This window comes from Bubalus kerabau, chromosome 17, assembly GCF_029407905.1.
Source record: "Bubalus kerabau isolate K-KA32 ecotype Philippines breed swamp buffalo chromosome 17, PCC_UOA_SB_1v2, whole genome shotgun sequence".
Taxonomy (NCBI): Eukaryota; Metazoa; Chordata; class Mammalia; order Artiodactyla; family Bovidae; genus Bubalus; species Bubalus kerabau.
In genome coordinates, this window is record NC_073640.1 from 67,410,013 (window position 1) to 67,419,379 (window position 9,367).

At 43.2% G+C, this 9,367-nt stretch overlaps 1 protein-coding gene across 4 annotated transcripts in view; it reads right to left on the reverse strand.

The window, feature by feature from the left end:
• LOC129632424 (NACHT, LRR and PYD domains-containing protein 2-like) overlaps positions 1-9,367 on the reverse strand; it is a 241,784-nt gene that overhangs the window by 208,004 nt on the left and 24,413 nt on the right. The window lies entirely within an intron of this gene.

Here is a 9,367-nt window from a genome sequence, read left to right on the forward strand (position 1 = left end):
AAATTCTTTTCCCACTTAGGTAATTACAGAATATTAAGTAGAATTCTCTGTTTATACAGAAGGTCCTTGTTGGTCATCCATTTTTTTTGTCTTAAATTTTTTTTTAAATTTATTTTTGGTTGTGCTGGGTCTTCATTGCTGCACTGGGTTTTTGCTACTTGCAGTGAGTGGTAGTTACTCTCTAGCTGTGGTGTGTGGGCTGCTTATTGCAGTGGCTTCTCTTGTTGTGGAGCACAGGTTCTAGGGTGCGTGGGCTTCAGTGGTTGCAGCAGGTGGTCAGTAATTGAGCTCATAGGTTCCCAGAAATCCCACTGCTGGTCATACACGCCAAGGAAACCAGAATTGAAAGAGACACACGTACCCCAATGTTCATCGCAGCAATGTTTATAATAGCCAGGACATGGAAGCAACCTAGATGTCCATCAGCAGACGAATGGATAAGAAAGCTGTGGTACATATACACAATGGAGTATTACTCAGCCATTAAAAAGAATACATTTGAATCAGTTCTAATGAGGTGAATGAAACTGGAGCCTGTTATACAGAGTGAAGTAAGCCAGAAATAAAAACACCAATACAGTACACTATCGCATATATATGGAATTTAGAATTATGGTAATGATAACCCTATATGTGAGACAGCAAAAGAGACACAGATGTGTAGAACAGTCTTTTGGACTCTGTGGGAGAGGGAGAGGGTGGGATGATGTGGGAGAATGGCATTTAAACATATATAATATCATATAAGAAATGAATCGCCAGTCCAGGTTCAATGCAGGATACAGGATGCTTGGGGCTGGTGCACTGGGATGACCCAGAGGGCTGGTATGGGTAGGGAGGTGGGAGGGGGGTTCAGGATGGGGAACACGTGTACACCCATGGTGGATTCAGGTTGATGTATGGCAAAACCAACACATATTGTAAAGTAACTGGTCATCCATTTTTACTATAGCCGTGTGTATATGTGAGTCCCAAACTTCCAATCCAATCTTCCCCTGACACTATCCCCCCCAGTAGCCCTAAGTTCATTCTCTGTGAATCTGTTTTATAAATAAGTTCATTTTTTTAAAATGTCACAAGTAAGCGATATCATGTGATATTTGTCTTTCTCTGACTCTTCCTCATCTGAAATTATTTCGTGACTGTGAGTGGAAACTTTGCACACACAACTCTCTCTGTCTCTCTCTCTTCCTCCTTTTCCAATCCAAGGACCACACATGTACACAAAGATAATGGGTGTAAAGATTACTGTGGTGTTTTTTTTGGGAGGGGGATTTGTTCTGCCTGAAAAACCTTGCTTCCTAGATACTCAGATGAACACAAAATATGTCAAGTAGAGACTTCCAAGCTCCAGAATGCTTGAGTGAGGGGCGTGTCCACAACAATCAACTCCAAACTGGGGCAAAATGGCCCAGCTGTTTCAGGACGCCAAGGGCAGACATACACCCAGTTCAGCTGTTGTTCATAGACAGGAAAGAGCCTCAGTAAGGGCAGCGATTCCACACCATTTTGCTGGGGTTGGGGGTCGTTAACATTAGTGATGCTCCCTAAGTAATAAATCTGGTCTCCTCTTGGTCATTATGTATGTAATGGAGTAACAGTACAGTCACCCTTCTTAAAATTTCCTTTTATTCACTCAATATCATGTTTCAGAATTGATGTGTATTCTTGGTCATTTCAGTTTGTGCATTTTTACTGCCATGTAATGTTTCATTGCAGATATAGAAACCGCAAATTTTTAAAAATTAAAACAAATTATTGAAGTATAGTTCATTTCTGCCATACAGAAAATTGATTCAGCTTGACATATATTTTCTTTTCCATTATGATTTATGGCAAGATACCTAATAGAATTCCCTGTGCCATACTGTAGGACCTCATTCTTTATCCATTCTATGTATAAATAGATTTCATCTGCTAATCCCAAGCTCCCAGTCCTTCCCTCCTTGGCAACCACAAGCCTATTCTCTGTTTGTGAGTCTGTTCCTGTTTCATTGATATGTTCCTTTTAGATTTCACATACGGGTGATATCACCTGAAAATTGTCTTTCTCTTTCTGTCAACTTCACTTAATATGTTAATCTGTAGGTCCATCCATGCTGCTGCAAATGGCATGATTTCATTTTTTAAATATCTGTGTGGTATTCCATCCATGTGTCTGTAAGTATATACATCTTCTTTCTCCATTCACCTGTCAATGGACAATTAGGCTGTTTCCATGTCTTGGCTATTGTAAGTTTTGCTGCTATGAACATAGAGGTGCATGAATCTTTTCAAGGTATAGTTTCTTTCCAGATATATGCTTGGGATTGGAATTGTCGGATCATATGGAAACTCTGTTTTTGTTTTTTTGAGGAACTTCCATACTGTTTTCCATGGTGACTGCACCAGCTTATGCTCCCCCAACAGTGTAAGAGGCTTTCCCTCTTCTCCACACCCTCTCCAGCATCTATTTTTCGTCAACTGTCTAATGATGGCCATTCTGATCGGTATGAGGTGGTACCTCCTTGCAGTGTCGATTTGCCTTTCTCTACTAAGAGCAATGCTGAGCATCTTTTCATATGCCTGTTGGCCATCTGCATATCTTCTTTTAAACCACAGATATCAATTGTGAGAGTGACGTCTATGGATTTTGTCTAAAATGAATGACACCTCTGCCAATATCTCATGAATGTGCTCTGATTCCAACCTCATGTTGCTTTTCAATTCACAGAGTGATGAGGTCTTCGGGAAAGGAATAGCGACTTTATTTGGAAAGCCAACAGACCAACGAGATGGTGAACTTGTGCCCCAAAGAATCATCTTTCCTGAGTTAGATGGGATTTTTGGGGAGTGAGAGGGATGGCCAAACAGTGTTTACTGAATGTAAAATAACCCTAGCCCTTGGGGAAGAAAATACCAAGGAGACGAGAGAACAATATAGATTAAATACCCATGTGTGAACTCACACTTTCACACTTACACACATGCACACACACACAAAGAGGAGGTGTAGCTGGTTGTTGCAGTTTTAATTAATTAATTGATGCGTGCATTGGGTCTTCGTCGCTGTGCACAGACTTTCTCTAGTTTCGGGAAGGGGGGCAACTCTTTGCTGTGGTTCAGGGTCTCTCATTGGCTTTTCTTGTGTGGAGCACTCACTCTAGGCACATGGGCTTGTGGCCCAAGGGATTAACTGCACTGAGGCATATGGAATCTTTCTGGCTCGGGATCGGGCCATTGTCCCCCACATAGGCAGGCAGATTCCCAACCACTGGACCACCAGGGAAGTCCTGTTGCAAGCTTTTTTCCCCCTTAATTTATTTATTTTTAATTTAAGGACAACTACAATATTGTTAGTTTCTGCCATACATCAACATGGATCAGCCATAGCTATACTTATGTGCCCTCCACTGTGGAAATCTTTTAATCCTGGAATCCTTTGTTCTCAAAGCTGTCCACGCAATTCTGGTCATAATGTCCCTCTAAGCCCCCAAGAAGACAAAAGTTTCTTTCTGTTATGCCACGTTTTATCACTTTACAAATGGCAAGTATTATACCTTTCAAAGTTCAGAGCCTTAATAATAATTTTAGTCCCTCAGTTGTGTCTGACTCTTTGTGATCCCATGGGCAGCAACCCGCCAGACTCCTCTGTTCATGGGGATTCTCCAGGCAAGAATGCTGGGGTGGGTTGCCATTTCCTTCTCCAGGAGATCTTGCCAACCAAGGGTTCATCTCAGGTCTCCTGCATTGCAGGCAGATTCTTTATCATTTGAATCACCAGGAATGCCCACCAGTAACATAATGCGATTCAATATTTCCTCCCACAATTAACATTGCCATTGTTTTCCATTTACTTTTAACGTACATGGTGGGATTTTGGCATCATGCTTTCACCATCAGTGTAGCATAACACTGAACTGGCATATACCATAGATTTAAAAATAGAAGTATGAATACAATGCTAGATTTCTAACTTAAAAAAAGATAGGCAACAAGCAACAAAGATTTACTGTATAGCATGGGAGACTATAGTCAATATCTTGTAATAACCTAAAATGGAAAATAATCTGAAAAATAAGGTATGCATATTTGTATAACTGAAAATCATCTTGCTGTGCACCTGCAGCATTGTAAGTCAACTACACTTCAATAAAATATATATATTATGAGAGTAAAAAATGGAACCAGTAAAATAAATAAATTTTAAAATGAAAGGAAAGAAAATGAAGTCACTCAGTCATGTCCAACTCTCTGCAACCCTATGGACTATAGGCTGGCAGGCTCCAGTGTTCATGGGATTTTCCAGGCAAGAATACCTGAGTGCGCCACCATTTCCTTCTCCAAATAGTGCAGGCCAACTGCAGCATAATCCCTGATGGTCTGTGTGCTCACTCTCACTTTCCAACTCTGCATACGGTGTATTCACACGGGCACCTTGAAACTGCCCAAAAGAGTCTCAGCCTAGATGGTGAGTTTGTGGAAGGTCCCTGGAAGGAAGTCAGAGGCGGAGTCCCAAGACCTCCCCACCACTCACTCCCCAGCTCAGCTCAAGAGCCCTTCCAGGTTTCACCAGGATCACTCGAGAATCCCAGTGCCCCCACCTCACCTCCCCACAAGTTCCCAGGGCTCAAGTCAGACATGGGTCCCGGGAGCCCTGCGAGGACTCACCTGCAGGGTTCAGAGTCCTCTGGCCCAGACTCAGCCCTGGAAGTGAGAGATTTGCCACCAAAAGCGTGGGCTGTTTCTCTCCCCGCCAGGATCCCTGACCCCTCCAGCTGCCCGAGCCCTGAGGTTCCCGTGAACTGGAGGTGGGGTAGGCAGCCCGTGCCCTCCTGCAGTCCCCTCCCTGCCCTGCACATCTGGCCAAAGCAGAGAAGCACAGAAGGGATGGAAGGCATGTCTGCAGCTCTGAGCACCCAGCCGCCCCTGCCCCTGCCCTGTACAGGTGAGACCATGGGGCCCTAGAGGTCAAACAGGATGTGGCCCCTGGAGGGTGTCACAGCCCCTCGGGGTTCCCATGGCCGTGGCCCCGCAGCAAGGGGTTGGCCCCTCTGTGGACCTGGCTCCAATGTCTTCAGGCAGGGCTCAGGAGGCATGTCAGCCCAGACCTGAGGTCTCAGCTCTTTCTCTTTCTGCCCGGTCTGACTGCCTGTTCTAGAGGGTGAGACCCTGGTTCTTGTCCTGAGTCAGCCCCGGACAGTCTGGCTCCAAATAGGTTCCCAGTACCCTTCAGAAATGGAATATACTTCTCATCTTGGGTCAGTTCATAAATTATTGCAGAGCACCTACTCTGTACCAGGCATTGATGCTATACAGCAGAAATACACCCATGACCCAGGGAAACCCATCTTCTGTAGGGTCTTGAAGAACTCACATTCTGCAGAATGCAGGCATCAAATGCTAATAATCAATTATTTTTTTAAAAGAAGAAATATGAGAATAACTGGGCTCCATATCTACACTGTAAACATTAAAAAAAATTAAAAAATGAAGCTCCTGAACTCTGGTCCAAGCACTTCATAGCCAAAAAAAAAATTTTTTTTGGGAAAAAGTGGAAATGGTGACAGATTTTCTTTTGTTGGGCTCCAAAATTACTGCAGATAGTAACTGCAGCCATAAAATTAAAAGACCTTTCTCCTTCGACAAAAAGCTGTGACAAACCTAGACAGTGTATTAGAAAGCACCCTGCCAACATAGGTCCGTATAGTCAAAGCTGTGGTTTTCTAGTAGGCATATAGAGATGTGAGAGTTGGACATAAAGAAGGCTGAGCACCGAAGACCACGCTTTTAGACTGTGGTGCTGGGCAAGACTCTTGAGAGTCCTTTGGACAGCAAGGAGATCAAACTGATCAATCCTAAAGGAAATCAACCCTGAGAATATTCATTGGTAGGACTGAGGCTGAAGCTGCAGCTGCAATAATTTGACCACATGATGCAAAGAACTGACTATTGGAAAAGACCTTGATGCTGGGAAGGATTGAGGGCAAGAGAAGAGGGTGACAGAGGATGAGATGGTTGGATGACCTCATTGACTCAATGGACTTGAGTTTGGGCAAATTCTGGGAGATAGTGAAAGACAGAGAATAAGCCTGGCATGCTGCAGTCCACGGAGTTGCAAAAGTCACACATGACTTAGTGACTGAACAACAACAACAACGTCTACACTCTACTTGAGGGAACAGCTGCTTGAGGAGGTGGAGAGCCATGGGGGAGGAGTGAGTACATTCTAAAGAGAAAAGAACATTCCATAGAACCCTGGGGACACAGGCACTTACTGAGGGGGGAGTTGGTGGTGGTCATGTCAGTTGATGTCCATTGTTCAAGGATGATGATTTTATTTTTTAGAAAAATGGAATATACAAGGCAAAGACTCTATGATAAAAACATTTATGATGGTCATATTTTATTAGCAGCTATAGAGAAAAAGGAAATTAGAGTTTAAATTTAATTTTTTAATTAAAAAGATAATTCTTGATCTTCAATTATTCCAATATGAGTGTCAACCAGCATTCTAAATGATTTATGTGGATTTTCAATATTAAAATTGTCCCTTAATAAGGCAAAAACCCATTAACAAGTGATGGAAATGATAGAGTCTACCTTTGTGTCTACTTTCGATTGGGAGTAGAAAAGGAACTTGTTGAGCCTGAGTGTTCTCAGAAGAGCTGATACGAAAGAGCACACAAATGTTAAATGGCCAATTTTCCATGTGTGTATGGTAAAGCATCACTACGAACAAAGCTAGTGAAGGTGATGGAATTCCAGTTAAGCTATTTCAAATCCTGAAAGATGATGCTGTGAAAGTGCTGCACTCAACATGCCAGCAAATTTGGAAAACTCAGCAGTGGCCAGAGGACTGGAAAAAGTCAGTTTTCATTTCCAATCCCAAAGAAAGGCAATGCCAAAGAATGCTCAAACTACCGCACAATTGCACTCATCTCACATGCTAGTAAAGTAATACTTAAAATTCTCCAAGCCAGGCTTCAGCAATACGTGAATGGTGAACTTCCAGATGTTCAGGCTGGTTTTAGAAAAGGCAGAGGAGCCAGAGATCAAATTGCCAACATCCGCTGGATAATCAAAAAATCAAGTGAGTTCCAGAAAAAAACATCTATATCTGCTTTATTGACTATGCCAAAGCCTTTGACTGAGTGGATCACAATAAACTGTGGGAAATTCTGAAAGATGTGGGACTACCAGACCACCTGACCTGCCTCTTGATAAACCTGTATGCAGGTCAGGAAGCAACAGTTAGAACTGGACATGGAACAACAGACTGGTTCCAAATAGGAAAAGGAGTATGTCAAGGCTGTATATTGTCACCCTGCTTATTTAACCTATATGCAGAGTACATCATGAGAAATGCTGGGCTGGAGGAAGCACAAGCTGGAATCAAAATGGCTGAGAGAAATATCAATAACCTCAGTTATGCAGATGACACTACCCTTATGGCAGAAAGTGAAGAAGAACTAAAGAGCCTCTTGATGAAAGTGAAAGAGGAGAGTGAAAATGTTGGCTTAAAGCTCAACATTCAGAAAACTAAGATCATGGCATTTGGTCCCATCACTTCATGGGAAATAGATGGGGAAACAGTGGAAACGGTGGCTGGTTTTATTTTCCTGGGCTCCAAAATCACTGCAGATAGCGACTGCAGCCTTGAAATTAAAAGACACTTACTCCTTTAAAGGGAAGTTATGACCAACCTACACAGCATATTAAAAACAGAGACATTACTTTGCCAACAAAGATCCATCTAGTCAAGGCTATGGCTTTTCCAGTGGTCATGTATGGATGTGAGAGTTGGACTATAAAGAAAGCTGAGCGCCAAAGAATTGATGCTTTTGAATTGTGGTGTTGGAGAAGACTCTTGAGAGTCCCTTGGACTGCAAGGAGATCCAACCAGTCCATTCTAAAGGAGATCAGTCCTGGGTGTTCATTGGTAGGACTGATGTTGAAGCTGAAACTCCTATACTTAGGCCACCTGATATGAAGAGCTGACTCATTTGAAAAGACTCTGATGCAGGAGGAGAAGGGGGCAATAGAGGATGAGATGGTTGGATGGCATCACTGACTCAATGAGTATGGGTTTGGGTGGACTCGGGGAGTTGGTGATGGATAGGAAGGCCGGGCATGCTGAGGTTCATGGTGTCACAAAGAGTCAGACCTGACTGAGTGACTGAACTGAACTGAACATATATTATGGAATGATTGCACGTGCAGATATTTCGCACAGCAGTGTGGTATATGCTCACTCACAATAGCAACAAGAATTGAAGATGTAGCATGTCTTCATTTCTAGTGATCCTGAAATTTCTCTTACTAAAACAGTTCTTGGGCGATTTAGTCCTAAGGCAGGAGAACGAACACACACACAGAGAGCTCAATGAGCAGCTAAGGCTCCATACAGCTTGACCTTCACCCCATTTGCCAGCTCAGTTCACACCGGGGTCCTCATGGTGTTATGCTCTTGAGCCCTCCTCTTGGTTGTGCCAAGCCACATTATGCCACCATTCGATAATTTAAAAGGCATGAGATTCTCAAATCCTTTGCTTTGGTGAAAAGAAGCAAAAAAGACAAAATGCTCAATTGTTGATGGATTAACACAACACATGCAAAGCCTCCCAGGGGCAAGCGTTCCCTCTGCAGCCCTTCAGTGATCTGGAGTGAAATGTCCAGTAGAATTCTCTGTGATGACAGGACTTTTTAAACATCTGCTCTGTCCAGCACCATGGCACCTGGCCAGATGATGCTACTGAGCATTTAAAATGTGGTGGGTGATACTGAGGAACTGAATGCTTTACTTCATATACATGGTGATGAGTCATTGTCTGTACTGCATGGCTGGATAAGTACTTTATTGGCCAGTGCAGATCCAGACTGAGAGGTATCTTTTTGTCCTCTGTCCATCCCTAGAACCCCAGCACCCACCCACACATGGCTGGGAAAAGGCTGAGGGGGCTTCCCTGGTGGCTCAGTGGTAAGGAACCCACCTGCCAATGCAAGAGACATGAGAGACGTGGGTTCAATCCCTGGGTCAAGAAGATCCCCTCGAAAAGGGAATGGCAACCCACTGCAGGATTCTTACCTGGAGAATCCCATGCACAGAGGAGCCTAGCAAGCTACAGTGTCCATGGGGTCACAAAGAGTCAGACACAACTGAATCGACGTAGCATGCACACACCCAACCTCATATGGCTAGTGGCACCATATTGGCTATCTCAAACAGAATATATTTCATCTTTTTATTTTGCCAACTAGCATTGGTTTTATTATTTTTTATGGAAAGCATTTTATTTTAAGTATAGCAGTGTGCACATGGCAATCTTAAACTTCCAAACTATCTCTCCTGCCACCCTTCCCCTCTGTAACTCTAAGATTGTTCTCT